Source organism: Nelumbo nucifera, chromosome 6 (assembly GCF_055504915.1).
Source record: "Nelumbo nucifera cultivar China Antique chromosome 6, China Antique-T2T, whole genome shotgun sequence".
Taxonomy (NCBI): domain Eukaryota; kingdom Viridiplantae; phylum Streptophyta; class Magnoliopsida; order Proteales; family Nelumbonaceae; genus Nelumbo; species Nelumbo nucifera.
The window spans coordinates 14,723,002-14,739,556 of NC_142654.1; the positions used below are offsets into that span (position 1 = coordinate 14,723,002).

General features: G+C 35.5%; 1 pseudogene; it reads left to right on the top strand.

Moving 5' to 3' along the window:
* Positions 1 to 3,091: 3,091 nt before the first annotated feature.
* Positions 3,092 to 6,851, top strand: LOC104591342 (fatty acyl-CoA reductase 2, chloroplastic-like; annotated as a pseudogene).
* Positions 6,852 to 16,555: the final 9,704 nt, after the last annotated feature.

A 16,555-nucleotide genomic window follows, 5' to 3' on the forward strand; every position in this document is an offset into this window, starting at 1 on the left:
AATTCATCCCACATCCCTACCTACCTATACACTACATGTGCGCATTGTAATTATCAATTCATTATCTCCTTTATCATTCTTAGGGATATATTTCCAAAGCATGTATAGAAAACATCTCCCATCTTTTATCTTATTATATTCATATGGAGATATTTCTAATATACGGTGGGATGAGACTGTGAGATGCACTCGGTGAGAAACAGATCTCAATTCAGCTTCCCATGAATAAAACATGTAGAGTGCTTATAGTCATAATGGCATTAAATACTTATGCATTATTTTGGATGTGTATAGTAGTTGGGTGTTCATAATGAAATTGATAATTAAGCATGAGAGATTGCATAATGAATACACAAAGTCTGAACCACACTTGTAATAAGATGTCTTGGACAACCAATAAGGTTCAAATTAAATATTGCATCATATTAAATTCATATCAACTGATGTTGGATACATACAGAATTACTCTAAAAGTTGAGGGCTTGTATGATTTAAGGTTTTCTAAACGTTTGGAAGGAATACAAACACGAATGTATACAGTGCAAAATACAAAGTTACTCCTTCCAAACAGAACCTAAAGAATTACGGATTGGTGGCAAGTTATCAAAAATTCAACAAAGAAAAAAGAGGAAAATACAAAAAATAAAACACTAAAAAATACAACAAAAACAGAAAAAATAGAAATTTTCAGAAAATACAACGAAGACACGGAGGAAAAATACAAAAAGTCGAAAAATGGAATTGCATAGAATATTATAAAGGAAAAGAATAGAGTACAAGAAAAACTGAAATATATAAACACTACCAAGTAGCAAAAAGGAAAGTTTCCACTTTCTCTGTTGGACTTTGTGTGTGCATTAGAGAGAAAGAGGAGTTCCAGTGTGTGTGAGAGAGAGAGAGAGAGAACTACCATATTTGATACCTGCATGAATCAACAATGAAAACAAAGAATTGGTGATAATGGCAAGAAAAACACAAACAACAAACAGAAGAGAACTATTGGAGAAAATTAACTTTGAATTTACCTTATATGAGAGTTGAAATTTGGGAATGATAATCTAAAGTCAACTTTATTGTAACTTCTAAACTTTTATTAATTGGTGTGTAAGATTTTGTTGGTTGAACTTTGGCTTATATGGACGTGTTAGGTATTGTTTGATTTTACTTAAAATAAGTAGTTATTCAAATAAATACTTACACTTAAGTGGTGGAACTACACAAAAAATGTAAAATAAGCACTTACTCATGTTAAACATTTAAGTCAAGAATAAGTGTTTATTACAAAAATAAGTACTTAAAAATAAGCAACACCTGGGCTGCTTATTTGAAAATAAGTGCTTATTCATAATATTCATAACAATTATTATTATTATTATTATTATTATTAAGGCTACACATGGGACCACGTGGCACTCCACCTGCATTACATGTGGATCCATATGTGTCTCAAAGTAGTGATGTAGCTAGTTCCTTTGAAATAAACCATGGTTTTCAAAATCGGACCAAACTGGACGGTTGGACCAGAAAAACTGGGAACCAGTCAGGTGACCGATTTTAGTTTTTCCCAAAACTGTTGATTTTGGTCAGCAAACCGCTGACCCGGGTAGTTAACCGTTCGAATGGTTTTGATCGTTTTTATTTTTATTTTTTTGTCAAAACGGGCCGATTGTTCGGGGTTGGACCGTAATACTTAGTAAATAAAAGAAAGGGTGAAAACTTTCCGCAACCACAAGACTATTTCATGACAAACTTAAATATTGTCTGTAAAACCCTAATCCCTTTTTCTTCATTTAGCAGAGAATGAAGGAAAAATCAGAACTCCAAATAGAGAGATATACACTCTACTCTACATATCTCATGAAACATGGATGAAGAAAATAGAAAAGTTTATTGTCAATGGGCACAAATCTATCACTCCATGAATGCCGATCTCCACAGATGAAGACATTGCTATAGAAAACTATCAAGGGATTAGTGAAGCATATGAAATCTTGACTGATGCGTATTGAAAAACGAAAACAAAGAAAACTGTTGCGAACCAAACCAGCTCTAACCTGGTGCCGATGCATTAAATAAACGATTGCAGACCAAATAAGGGTGGAAGTCATTTGCAAGAAATTGTTTCAGGTGCCCATCGTTTCTTATTCACTTGAGTACTCTGCTTTTTTCAAAACACTTGCAACCCATTATGAACTGGATTCGGTAATGACTCCCTTTTTAAGTCAAATTTATAAAATGTCAACTTTATTTTCTAATGATGGTATTGATCAAAAAATCTTGAACAGAAAGACAATGGAAACTTCACAAATTAGGAAGCATGTTACAGAGTAATTAACGTCTACTAATTTTGCTTTTGAACTTATCTCAACTTGATGATTTTTGAATCTTTACCTCAATCAATTGGATAGAGTATACACTATAAAGTCATCAAAACAACAAGATTTGCCGGTTTGTTGCTTCAGTTCTCATTTGCAGAATAAGAAACACTGAACATTGACTTAGAGAAAGCAAGTTTACCATGGAGGAGCTATGCTAGCACTTCAGTATAAACAATTCAACACCAGAATTTTTTCCCCTGCAATCGTTTGTTAATGCCATCTGCTCCATGGAAGAGCTAGGTCTGAACAATTTTCTCTATATTTTTTACCGTCTGTCGAGCTGGGTGGTCAAAGTATCTATTTTTTTTTTCGTTCTTTTAAATTTTTAATTTAAAAAATTGAGATATTAAAAAATGCAAGTCCCGTTAAATGACTCGCACATGTGACATGTAATTTGGAGCTATAACGAAGTATGACCAGGGATACCAGTACACACATAACCAAGTGCAGTAAATCCGGACTCATTTTGTATAGAGGTAGCTACGGTGGTGCATAATTATTATTCGCCCATTGTTTTACTAGTAATTCGGGCTGATGTTTTTAATGGTGTTAGGTGTAAATTAAGCAGTTAGATGGAGAAGAGAGCTGATGTTCTTAAGACCTTTGGTTCTTGCATTTTTCTCAGAGTAGGAGGATATCAATAGCTTTGGTCTCAACCCAACCAAGCTCTGCAAAACATCAGTTTGTCATTACTTTCAACTCTTTTAGCAATTATGGGAGCTTTCTTTCTAAACCACGTCTTTGCTACACCGAAAGAGCTTACAAGGTCAACGAGTGAACATGTTCGGTGTTGCATCAGTGGGCTGTCATCGTGGAAGAAGAGGATGAACGTCGTACGTTGCCAAAGCAGCGGTAACTTCTCAAGTTCTAAAGGGTTGTCCTCTGTTCAAAGTGATATTAAAACCCAAGACCAGATACCGCTGAAGCATGCTTACGACACCACCCTGATGGATTCCGGTGATGGTATCGGAATTGTAAGATTTCTTAATGGAAAGAACATTCTTGTTACTGGTGCAACTGGATTCTTAGGGAAAGGTACGTATACTATATTACATACGCTCTTGAATTCATTTTGGCTCCTTTTAAAAATGAAGCAGAAATGCTGCTAGATCTCAAGGTGAATATTACAACCATGTCACCCATTTCACCTTCTTAGCTGAATAAGGTGATGTGGCCGGTGATCTCCCTCTGCTTTCCATGAACAGATCAGTTATGTGTGCATGGATTGGTTATTCTAAACTTCTTTTCTTCTTTCTTTCTTTTGTTTTCCCTTTTGGGATTGTTCTCTGGATTAGTTAAACTTGATGGCTGTCTATATTTTTCAGTTCTTATTGAGAAGATTTTAAGGGCACAAGCCGACGTGGGTAAGATCTATCTTTTGATAATGGCCAAAAATAAGGAAGCTGCAAAGAACAGATTGAAGACTGAAGTATGTTTCTTTGAGAAGGATTCATTATTTTAAGCTCATTTAATTTTAATTTCCAGCATTATCATCATGATATCACAACTTTTGCTTTAACTTTATTAATTTATGTATAATTAGATCTTAAGCACAGAACTTTTCAAGTGCCTGCAACAAGCCCATGGGAAATCCTATGAAGCTGCCATGTTGAGCAAGTTGGTTCCTGTTGTGGGAAACGTCCGTGAATCTAATCTTGGAATAGAAGCAGACTTAGCTGAAGAAATTGCAGAAGAAGTTGATGTAATATTGAACTTAGCTGCTAATACAACCTTTGATGAAAGGTTCATGCATGTTCTTTGAATCAGCTTGTGTTTATATGATGGCATTCATTTCATAAGTCGATCGATATTTAGTCATCTAATTTAGTTCTCACATGCACAACGTACTTTGGTTCATTCTTTATTTAAAAACAATACATTCAGGTATGATGTTGCTATTGACACAAACACACAAGGACCCAGTCGACTTATGGGCTTCGGAAAGAGATGCAGGAAACTGAAGCTCTTTCTGCATGTGTCAACTGGTAAGTAATTAATTAATTAATGTTTAAACAAGCTCAAACAACATACTCTGTATTTTCAGTGAAAAACAGTCAGATTGATTAATTAATTGTTTCTTTTGGCACAGCATATGTTAACGGTGAGAGACGGGGAAGAATATTGGAGAAGCCCTTCTTCATAGGAGACAGCATAGCAAAAGAGAGATTGCTTCTAGAGACAACCCTTTCAACTTCCTTACCTGTATTGGACGTTGGAGCGGAAACAAAGTTGGCTTGCACTGAGGCTGCTAGCCAAGTTAATACAGTGAATGAAAAGATGAAAGAATTGGGTATAGAGAGGTGAGGTGACTATATATAATGACTGTAACTAAATTGGAAGAGTTGAGCTATCTAGCCATGAATTAAAATTGTATTTTAATAGGGCACGACTCTATGGATGGCAAAACACATATTCCTTCACCAAGGCTATGGGTGAGATGATGATAAACAGCACCAGAGGAGAAATACCAGTAGTCATTATCCGTCCAAGCATCGTTGAGAGCACTTTCAGAGACCCCTTTCCTGGATGGATAGAAGGAATCAGGTACCTTGTAATTCTAACTGTCTCTATAGCTAGCTAGTAGATAGAGTCATTCATGGAAGTATCCTTGGATGATCAAATTTATTTATTCAATTATATTCTGTTATCTTGATTTTTGAACCTCAGGATGATTGATCCATTAGTTTCCTATTATGGAAAAGGCCGTCTCACAAGTTTCCTTGTAGACCCCAAAGCAGTTATTGATTTGGTGAGTGTATTTATTCTTTGGTGGGTAATTATTAACAATAACAATAATATTATATATATATATATCCCCTATAGTTTCATGCATTTAATTATTAAGACCTACCCTGTAGATGCAACTGTTTTATCTATCAGTATCAGTATAATTGATATGGTCATTTCATATTTTCCACTCATTTGAATAGGTGAAATGATCATTGTGAAGCAAAAATATAAACAGTTACAGAAGGTCATCAATTAAGCAGAACAGTTGTAAATTACCTTTTTTTTTTTAATATTAATCACTGCCTGACACCCTATAGGGATCATTATTCTTTCAAGTAAACAGTAAAACATCACAACATCGAAAGTTATTTCTTAAAAAGATGATAATAACGGGATTCAAAACCGCACCACCACTGTGACAATTCATCCATGGGGCCAGTTTCTTCAATTGCAAACTAGTGGGGTGTTTAATTTTAAGTAATACTATGCAATCCATAGTGTAGGTTTTAGTAAATACATGCATGAATCTATTCTCTGTAATAAACACCAGACTAAAGCATGGGTTTGTGTGAATGGACGTATATAGGTCCCTGCAGACATGGTTGTCAATGCAACGATAGCAGCCATGGCGAAGCATGGGGCAGCCCAGAAGCCAGGATTGGAAATCTACCATGTTGCTTCATCTGTGGTGAACCCTATACTGTTGGGAGATCTGTTCAGGTTTTTCTACGAACACTTCCACTCGTTTCCTTGTATGGGTCCAGATGGGAAGCCAATTCCTATTTCGAGATTGAAGCTCTTCAATACCATGCATGACTTTTCCTCCCAGCTGTGGACAGATACGGTTCAGCGTAGTGGGCAAGCAGCTGCGATAGCTTCAAATACGAAGCTCTCCGACAGACTAAAAAAGTTGGTTGCGCCGGTTCAGTATTTGGCCGAATTATACGAACCCTATACTTTCTATGGAGGATGGTAAGATGTCAACTCACAACTCACAAGTCATAGTAATAACCCGGAAACTCGGAACTCGATAAGACGAGTCAAACATCCGAGTGTAGACTCAATTATTAGATCTGAATGCATCGTGGACGTGGACCGAACCGAGCTGCAAACAAGATGCAGTCCCAAAAACTTCCAAACGGCCCGGCTAGGCTACCCCTAGTCAACGGAAAGAGAGGCAGTGAAGAAACGCCTTTTCTATTTTATTGGGTCCCACCACAGCTTAACACATTCATCAATCAATGGAAAGAGAGGCAGTAGTGAATCAGTTCTCAACCAACCATATTATGTGGTATATGGGAGTGGGACATTATTACTGGGCCCACAGCCCACAACACATCTATATATCAAGTTGAACTAATTCACTCAAAACCACTCACTCAACCATGCATGAATGAATTGGCTCCACCTCAGAAGAATGTGATCAGGGACTGGAGCTTTTTCATTGACGGAATAAGCAGCTGAGGGCTAAAATCCTCAAAAAAAACGTTGATCGGATTAATGTGTTTAATTATCAAAATTAATTATTTGTTTATGAAATTTACTAAAAGACTTGAAATAATTAAACTGCTTGTAGGTTTGATAACAGTAACACACAAAAGTTGATGGAAGACATGTCGGAATGAAGAAAGGAGGAGCTTTGGATTTGACGTAAGGAGCATAAATTGGGAAGATTATATCACCAAAATCCATATTCCTGGTCTAAGAAGGCATGCCATGAAGGAGAAAGGAATGAGTGGATAAATACTTTCTTTCTTTTTGGGTGTTAGTTTTCCATCTTCTAAAGCCCATGTACTTGGCTGCTCTCTCTCTCTCTCTCTCTCTAGCTAATTAGTATCCTGTTCCTGTAACAGACCTATGACCTATCTATTAGTTGGTTTATATGAATAATGGGTGTATTTTTATTGAATAATATAATCTTTAAAAGGTAAACTATCTATCTGTTCCCATCTATTGTCCATCATGTGCAAGAAAGCGAAATCTAAGGCACTCTAATCTAATCAAATTTTGTTTTCCTCCATACTCTTCTAACCCGTTAACATTATTTTGTTCCTATCTATTGTCCTTTGGCGTGAAACACTTCCATAACCCATATATGCTTTTTTTTTTTTAATCCAATTATAAGTCTTCAAATCATTCCTTGCCACCTAAGGTTGAGTCTATGTTTTCTTTAGTCTTTCCTTCTTCTTTAGGCTGTATTTGGTTGCAGTGCAAATTTATTTGCATTAGTACAAATGCATGGGAGTGCAAATGTAAAAAAATGTAAATTCTTGTTTAATTTTGTTTTGGATTTTACTTTATTCTACTATATTTCTTAAGTTATTTCATTTTACTGCAATCAAACAAAATAAGTTAAAATTTGGAATAAAAATAGGTCAGCATTTACACTATCATGGTTTTGCATCAGTGCAAATTATATGACATTGGATCCCACACAACCCCCTTTTTGCTCCTTGAATGTTTTCAATAATGCTTTTTTTTTCTCAAGCTAACACTCAAACTGATTATGTTCATTAATCCAAACCTTTACAAATAATGATATCCCAAATTTAAGAAGGCAAGATCTCTCTCAACATTGGGCCCAACGGTTCCCACACACAACTTCTCTCATATGACATCGGGTCTCATTATGACACCATCTCACGCAACCCCCTCTTCCTCTCTCTCTCTCCTAACTCTAGATCTGCTCCCAATGAAATAACTCCAATATATCTAATACCACACATGTCCCTGTCTCATGGCGTGAGACATGTGATGTCAAATTAGGTTGCATGTAGCATGTTGGAACAGGTTTTGTTGGGAGCAAACTCCAACTCATTCATGTGACATTGAGTCCCATCAAGGCATCAACTCCAAATCTCCCCCTAACAAAAAAAAGGTTCTAACACCCAACATGATGATGTTGGAATCGTTTTGAACAGTTTTTGTTTAAGGAGATCCCAACTCTCTCTCTCTCTCTCTCTCTCTCTCTATTCCCAAGCAAGAATTAGCCTAGAAAATTGTGGTACTAATGTTCAGTACTAGTGATGTTTCAACTTATTCGGGTAAAGACAAGACACAGGTTGCAGATTTTAACAAGGTTCAAAGTATCGGTACGATATGAGTGGTACTTAGAAACGGCTGATACATACTTATTTTTAGTTTTTTTTTTCAAAGTTTAGTTTTTTTTGGGAAGCTTATAAGATATTTTTATTATTAAAAAAATTGAGGGTCCGAAACACCTGGAAGCAGGCGTTTCAGACCGCACCTTTTTCAAAAGATATGATACGATATGCTCCATATTGGAAGTATCGTATCAATACTTTGAACCATGGATTTTAACGTTTTCAATGGGTGGTTAAGTCACCCACAAGAGAGTACTGGTTACCCTCCAAAAAAAATCTTGGCCTTTTTAGATTTCAATCCCCTTTACTCCCTCAAATTTGGTTTATTGATTCCCCAAATGTATTTATGCACCTCCCCCCCACCCCTAAATAAGTCCAATTTCTCCTCACACATCGCTTCTCACACTGACTTCACAGCCACACCATGTATCGGGGGGAACACTTCCCATCTCTCCTACTTAGGTGTTATTATTCATGGAGATATCCCAATGCACGGTGGGATGTGCCTGTGAGGTTGGACCCATTGTATAGTCGATCATATATGGAGAAATTGGACAATTAGACAGTTGACTAACTTATCCCCACAAAATATGGATAAACGAAAGAAGCCATAATACCACACTCCAGTAGGAATCCATGTCACCCGCCAACAAAATATGTTTTAACACCCTACCAACTGAATCTGACGCCACACATCTCATACATGGTGGGACTCACTTGTATGGTTTATCCCACTCAGGGTAAGAGGTGCGGTGTAGGTCCTATTGGTAGGGTATTGGGAAGGGTTTTGTGGGCAAGAGCCGCAGGAGATCCCAATAACTCTAGTAGAGAAACAATACACGTTGTGTGTCAAGAATCTGGTGCGCTTCCCATACCAAACCCACAGCACATTGCAGCCGTACATCGGAAGGGTTGGTGTGTGAGCGCTGGGTATGGAGCAAATCTGAGTTCGTGTGTCACAACCAGGGCCAACCTCAAATACCACATACTAATTCCAAATACAGAAAGAGGAGGATCTTTTCGTAAAGATTCTACAGATTTAGGTATCTAATATATGATATGACGAGAACCATTTCTTGTCACCTCTTCAACCATAACTCTCTCTCTCTCTCTCTCCATTTAAAACATTTTAGGGATTCTAGCCGATAAGGGTAGCTTTTCAGCCTTAATATCAATTAAAGAAACACACTTCATATAATAACTAAAAGATGGCAACTTTTTTGAATAAATATAAAAAAAGAGCAGTTGTATACAAAAGGAGAGCATCGTATGAGATACAATTCGTATCTCCTTTTTTTATGACAAAATTGCCCCTTTATTAATTTTGAACAAAATCTTCCAATCCTCTTTCCCTCCTGCATGCGAATGTTTTTTTCTCTCTTGAGTATCCATCTCTTCCCTACTATATAACCGCTCAAATCTCCCTACATCTCTCATTCTCTCAAGCCTCCAATCTTCTCTCCTTCTTTGTAATCACTCGACTCTCCCTACACCGTTCTCAATTCATGAGAGTGAATCTCTACTTCTCTCTACGTCTTTTAGTTCTAAATCGCTTATTCGAGTGAACATCTGCACACTTGGGTTCTCTGCTTGGAAGTTTCTCTTCACCTCTGCCTGGTAAGATATTTATTTATTCTCTTTTATCAGTTTCTTTTTCAACCTTACTTCACTACTTTTCTGGGTTTATTTGCATTGCTTTCAACTACTAGGGTTTTTCCATTCCAATGTGTTCAATAATAATGGTTAAAATAATCATGAACAGGTCTAGGAATTGTCTCCATTAAAGACTCAAGAGGTTGTTTGTTCCTTTATGTTTTTTCCATCTCTAGGGAGATTGAAAACTCTATGAAATATAAAGATATTTCACTGCCTTATTCTTTTTTTCGGATCTCCATTATTTAGTTTCAAATGGGTTTACTTTTGAAATTACTGTACATATAATACTACATAAAAATAAATATACACAATCAATGAGATCATTCTATTCCCTTTTCTTAATTAGGTTTTATGCCAACTGGGTTTTCTTTAAATTAAATTGTCTCATTTCCTTCTCCTTTCTAACTTGAAAGTTGTACAGTGATACTTATAAGACTAAAACAAGATGGCAAATATTTAGGAAAAAGAAAAGAAAAAGAGATTCACAATATGTAAGTCTTCTCTCCTAAAGTTCGATTCCAAGCGCTTTATCATCAGAATTATCGATAGTGGTAGCTTTACAACTTTACACATTAGTTTGTTTAAGTTTGCTACATATAAATCAACTAGCACTATTCAAATGTTTATAATAATGGTGATAATAATTCTTACAGTGTTGCGTAGAGGTACAACCGAGTACCAAGAAATAGTTCTTTTAGACACAAAGTACTTCGAGAAGGTAACTATGTTTTTCTTCTCTCATTCTATCGAGACATCTATTTTAATAACATCTCTCTTTTACAGCTAGGGATAATCATATAATTTATTTTTTGAGTTCTTCAAGAATGCCAATATCTCTATTTTTCTCACATTTAGGGCTAATTTATTTTTTGAGTTCTTCAATAATGTCGATATCTCAGTTTTTCTCACAGCTAGGGCTAATCATATAATTTATTTCTTGAGTTCTTCAAGAATGTCGATATCTCTATTTTTCTCACAGCTAGGGTTAATGATATATTTTATTTTTTGTGTGTTTAAGAATGTCGAATACTTTCACTTATTTCTCTAAAATCATTCACAACTTTTCGGGTGTTTTGATAAAACTATTGGGAGAAATATTGAATAAGTTGCTTTGGAGGGGGGGATTGTTTAGTTCTCATAGTTTAGGTAGCCTAACATGATGGCAGTGCATAGATTTAAGATAGTGAAAAGAATGTTTTGATGGGAGCACTATTGACATTAGGATACATTAAAAGTGATGATAGGATAACCAATTAACCATCAATGTTATCTATCAAAAAAATGTTGCTAATGTTGATTGGGAGAGGAAGTAAATAGTGGTTACTAAAAAACCACAAAGGGATTGGAGGAGAACTGCAGATGGTGTGATAAAAGGCTTAAGGTTGAAATCCACCATGATATTAGCCCTTTTTGAGAAGTGGCTAATATTAATCCTTTTGGGTTTGGTAACTTTCGTTCCATTGCTTTCTATATGCAAGGCTTAATTGGTGGTTTCTTTATAAAAGTCTTGTACAAACTAACGAGGAGAGAGATTTGGGTACTTGCAAGGCTTAATTGGATGGTTTCTTCATGAAAGTCTTGCACTCACTAACAAGGAGAGAGATTTGGCTACTAGCAAGGCTTGATTGGATGGTCTCTTCGTGAAAGTCTTGCACTCACTAACAAGGAGAGAGATTTGGCTACCGCTTGTGATCGTATTCTTAAGAAAAACTAGGTCAATGCCTTAGGTTTGTTTTCATAGTTTTTCATTAATGATATAGAGAGGAATTGGGCATTAGTTGCAAAAAGCTCTATTTGGAGGGATAAGCATGCAGTATATTGGAGGTCCCATGAAGAAGGTTTTACCAAGTTAAACCTTAATAGATGCAACTTAGTCAATCTGGAGCCATTTGATATTGGCTTGTGTTTATAAATGCAGGTTTGATTCTTGCTTTACCCTTGGCCCCCCTTGGAGTGGGGGAAGTTGTTAATATTGAAGTTCATACATTCTAAATAGGGATAGAACTTTCAATAGAGATAAGTTTTAATGTAATACTAATTGTTGCAAACAAAACCAATAGGAGTGGGGAGAAATGTAAAGTCTTCATAAGCTTTTCATACGAAGGAGGTCATAGGTGCATAATCTCTATAAACAAGCTTTGCATAAAAGACCAATTTCTGGTAGGGATGTTGCTACACAAGTTGTTGCTTAGATTTAGATTTCGGAACCTTGGTTTTTGAAAACCAAAAAAAGTTAACGAACCCGGATTAGTAACAAAAGCATAAATAAAGAAACTCTCACTTGGCCCCTACATCTTTGGATTTAGGGTTCAGAACATTTCTTGGTTTTTGAGAACCTAGAAAAGTTACTAAACCCAAATCTGTCCATATTAGAAAAAAAATTGTCTCCTTGGCCATTAGTGTCAAGGTATGCATTATATGTATTATTAACCCAAATGAGTAGAGAGAAATTGTCATTTGTCCCATATATCTTGGGTTTAGGGTTGAGAACCTTTCTTTGTTTCTGAAAATCAAGAAAATTTACAGAACCTATATGAGGGCAAGTTAGACTAATTTTTCATTAACCTGGCCACCGGTGTCAAAGTTTACATGACTCAGATTAGTAACCAAAGCACAACGAAAGAAACTTTCACTTGGCCCCTACATCTTTGGATTTACGATTCAAAACCGTTCTTGGTTTATGAAAAACCTAGAAAAGTTACTGGACCCAAATGTGGCCATATCAGAAAAAAAATTGTCACATTGGCCATTAGTGTCAAGGTATGCATTATATAGATTACTAACCCAAATGAGTAGAGAGTAATTGCCACTTGTCTTCTAGATCTTTGGTTTAGGGTTGAGAACTTTTATTGGTTTCTTAAAACCAATAAAATTTACCGAACCCATATGAGGCCAAGTTAGACTAATTTTTCATCAATCTGGCCACCGTTGTCGAAGTTTAAATGACCCGGATTAGTAACCAAAGCACAAACAAAGAAACTCTCACTTGGCCCCTATATCTTAGGATTTAAGGCTCAAAACCTTTATTGGTTTTTGAAAACCAATAAAAGTTACTGAACCCAAATGTGACTAAATCAGAAAAAAAAATTATCACCTTGGCCATTAGTGTCAAGGTATGCATTATACGGATCAATAACCCAAATGAGTAGAGAGAAATTGTTACCTGTCATCTAGATCTCTGGTTTAGGGTTGAGAACTTTTCTTGGTTTCTGAAAACCAAGAAAATTTATCGAACCCATATGAGGCCAAATTATACAAACTTTTCATCAATATGACAACCGGTGTCGAAGTTTACATGACTTGAAATGGTAATCAAAGCACAAAGAAAGAAACTCTCACTTGGCCCCTACATCTTTGGATTTAGGGTTCAAAACCTTTATGGTTTTTGAAAACCAAGAAAAACTATTGAACCCAAATGTGACTACATCAGAAAAAAGAATTATCACCTTGGTCATTAGTGTCAAGGTATGCATTATATGGATTGTTAAGCCAAATGGGTACAGAGTAAGTGTCACTTTTCCCCTAGAACTTGGGTTTATGGTTGAGAACTTTTCTCGGTTTCTAAAAATGAAGAAAATTTACGGAACCCATCTAAGGCCAAGTTAGACAAATTTTTCATCAATTTGGCCACTAGCGTTGAAGTTTAAATGACCCGGATTACTAACCAAAGCATAAACAAAGAAACTCTCATTTGGCCCCTACGTCTTAAGATTGAGGGCTCAGAACATTTCTTGGTTTTTGAAAATGAAGAAAAGTTACTGAACCCAAATGTGACTAAATCAGAAAAAAGAATTACCACATTGGCCATTAGTGTCAAGGTATGCATTATATGGATTAATAACCCAAATGAGTAGAGAGAAATTATCACTTGTCGTCTAGATCTTTGGTTTAGGGTTGAGAACTTTTCTTGGTTTTTGAAAACCAAGAAAATTTACCGAACCCATATGAGGCCAAGTTAGACCAACATTTCATCAATCTGGCAACCGGTGTCGAAGTTTACATGACTTAGAATGGTAACCAAAGCACAAAGAAAGACACTCACATGGCCCCTACATCTTTGTATTTAGGGTTCAGAATCTTTCTTGGTTTTTGAAAACCAAGAAAAGTTACTAAACCCCAAAGTGGCTATATTAGAAAAAAAAATTGTCTCCTTGGCCATTAGTATCAAGGTATGCATTATATGTATTATTAACCCGAATGAGTAGAGAGTAAGTGTCACTTGTCCCCTAGATCTTTGGTTTAGGGCTGAGAACTTTTCTCGGTTTCTAAAAACCAAGAAAACTTATGGAACCCATCTCAAGCCAAGTTAGACTAATTTTTCACCAATCTAGCTACTGGTGATTATTAACCAAAGCACAAACCAAGAAACTCTCACTTGGCCCCTACATCTTAGGATTGAGGGCTCAGAACCTTTCTTGGTTTTTGAAAACCAAGAAAAGTTACTAAATCCAAATGTGACTACATCAGAAAAAAGAATTACCACCTTGACCATTAGTGTCAATGTATGCATTATATGGATTAGTAACCCAAATGAGTAGAGAGAAATTGTCACTTATCACCTAAATCTTTGGTTTAGGGCTGAGAACTTTTATTGGTTGTTGAAAATCAAGAAAATTTACTGAACCCATATGAGGCTAAGTTAGACCAACTTTTCATCAATCAGGTTGCCCGTGTCGAAATTTACATGACTCAAAGTGGTAATCAATGCACAAAGAAAGAAACCCTCACTTGGCCCCTACATCTTCTATTACCAAATGGAGAAAGCTAAAAATTGGGTTGAAGACCCCATTGAAAGATTTGCCAAATGCGACCAACTTAAAATTCTTCACAACCCTCTTAAACGGTATGGATGCAAATGATCATATCAAATTCAAATTAGGGTATATTCGAATACGATTCGATACTATAAATTGTAGATATGATCCAATCATCTCATAAACATTGATTTGAACTTGAATTCAATAAGGATGCCAAATATCCGAATCTAATCCAATCCGATTTAATTATTAAAAAAATTAATAAATTATTAAAAGGAAAAGGAAATATAACAAATTAAATAAAGAATAACAAAAAATAAAGATTTATCAAAAATAGAGAAAAGAAGAACACAAGTATTTTTTAACTATTTTTATCATATATATATATACTTGTTTTTTTTTTATAAAAAAGTAAATATAAAATTTCACAAAAAAGTAATATAAATAACACATCCATATATATATAGATCCTTTTCGACCGAATGGGATGATTTGAATCCGATTTTAATTGGATCACATTATTCGATCCAAAAACCCAAAATGGATATATCCGAATCCATTAGACATCGGATGGGATATCTGGATCATGGTCCAATCCATTTACATCCCTACTAAACAGTCACCATTTTTTTTCCTAAGGCTAGAAGTAGGGTTGTTCGCAAATAAATCCAAACCGACCAAATCGACCAATCCGGTTTGACCCAACTTGAGTCGGTTGGTTTTTCTTCACTACCAGTTGGTTTTGGGTTGCAAAGATGAGTAAACCGATAATTCGATTTGGTTTCAGTTTTCATGTGTGAAAATCGAAACTAAACCAAATCAAGTTATCTGAAAAAATATATATTTTGAAAACATATTTGTTAAATATAGATATTTTAATTTTAAATAATAAATATATATCTGAAAAAATATATATTCTGAAATATATCAGATATATATTTCCATAAATTAGAAAATATATATTCTGATATATGTTTTGGTTTTAAATATATTTCTAAAAAATATATTCTAAAATATTATATATAATATTAGCACTTTGAGTTCATGTGCATTGTACAAGCATGAAATTGATTGAAATCTAAATCGGCTCAAATCGATCAAATCGATTTTACTTAATAGAGGATCGATTTCAATTTAATCTATAGGTGATCCGACCAAGTCGGATCGATTGAAAAAACACTAGTAAACCGACCCAACTCGAACCGTGAACAGGCATAGCTGGAAGTTGCGTTGGATGTTACCAAAGGCCCCCAATCGAGGGTAAAAACGAAACTTCGGGTTTACAAAAGGAACAATTTTAGGGCTCCATTGATTCAATTTGTTCCGCTACTGAGAAGTGAGAAGCAGAAGTGCAAACTGCGAATCTTCCTCGAGCTTGATTGAGAACGAGAAGTGCAAACCACCGCCGTCGTTGTAGTTTTTGTGAATAGCCAAGACCAGCGGATAGGTATGCTTCTTTTTCTTCTTCTTCTTCTTGGATACAGGCAGCCGGCGAAGCAAACAGGTCACTTCTTGCAGGCCATAGGCAAATTCTTCTCTTATTGAGAACGATTAGGTACAGGTTGATGACACATTAACAAGAGTAACAAAACTGTGTTTTTGGGGTTAATGATTGGAAGGAATTTTAGAATATGACTCACCACAACTGTTTGTGATTGCATTTTCAGTTTCTCAACTTATAATAGATAGTGTCTCCTGTTTTATGGCTCCCATCTCAATTTATAAGATATAAATACAAAACGTTTATTTATTTTTCAAAAATAATAAAAAGAAGAAAGCTATTGGTGCTCAATTTCTGTTTATATAATTTAGCCATTGTCCAAACTACTAGAGATAGCTTTCCATGGAGATGTCAAATGATGATGATGACATCTCACTATAGGGTCAACGGCTTTTCTTCTTCCTTTAGCCTTTAAGTAATACATATTTA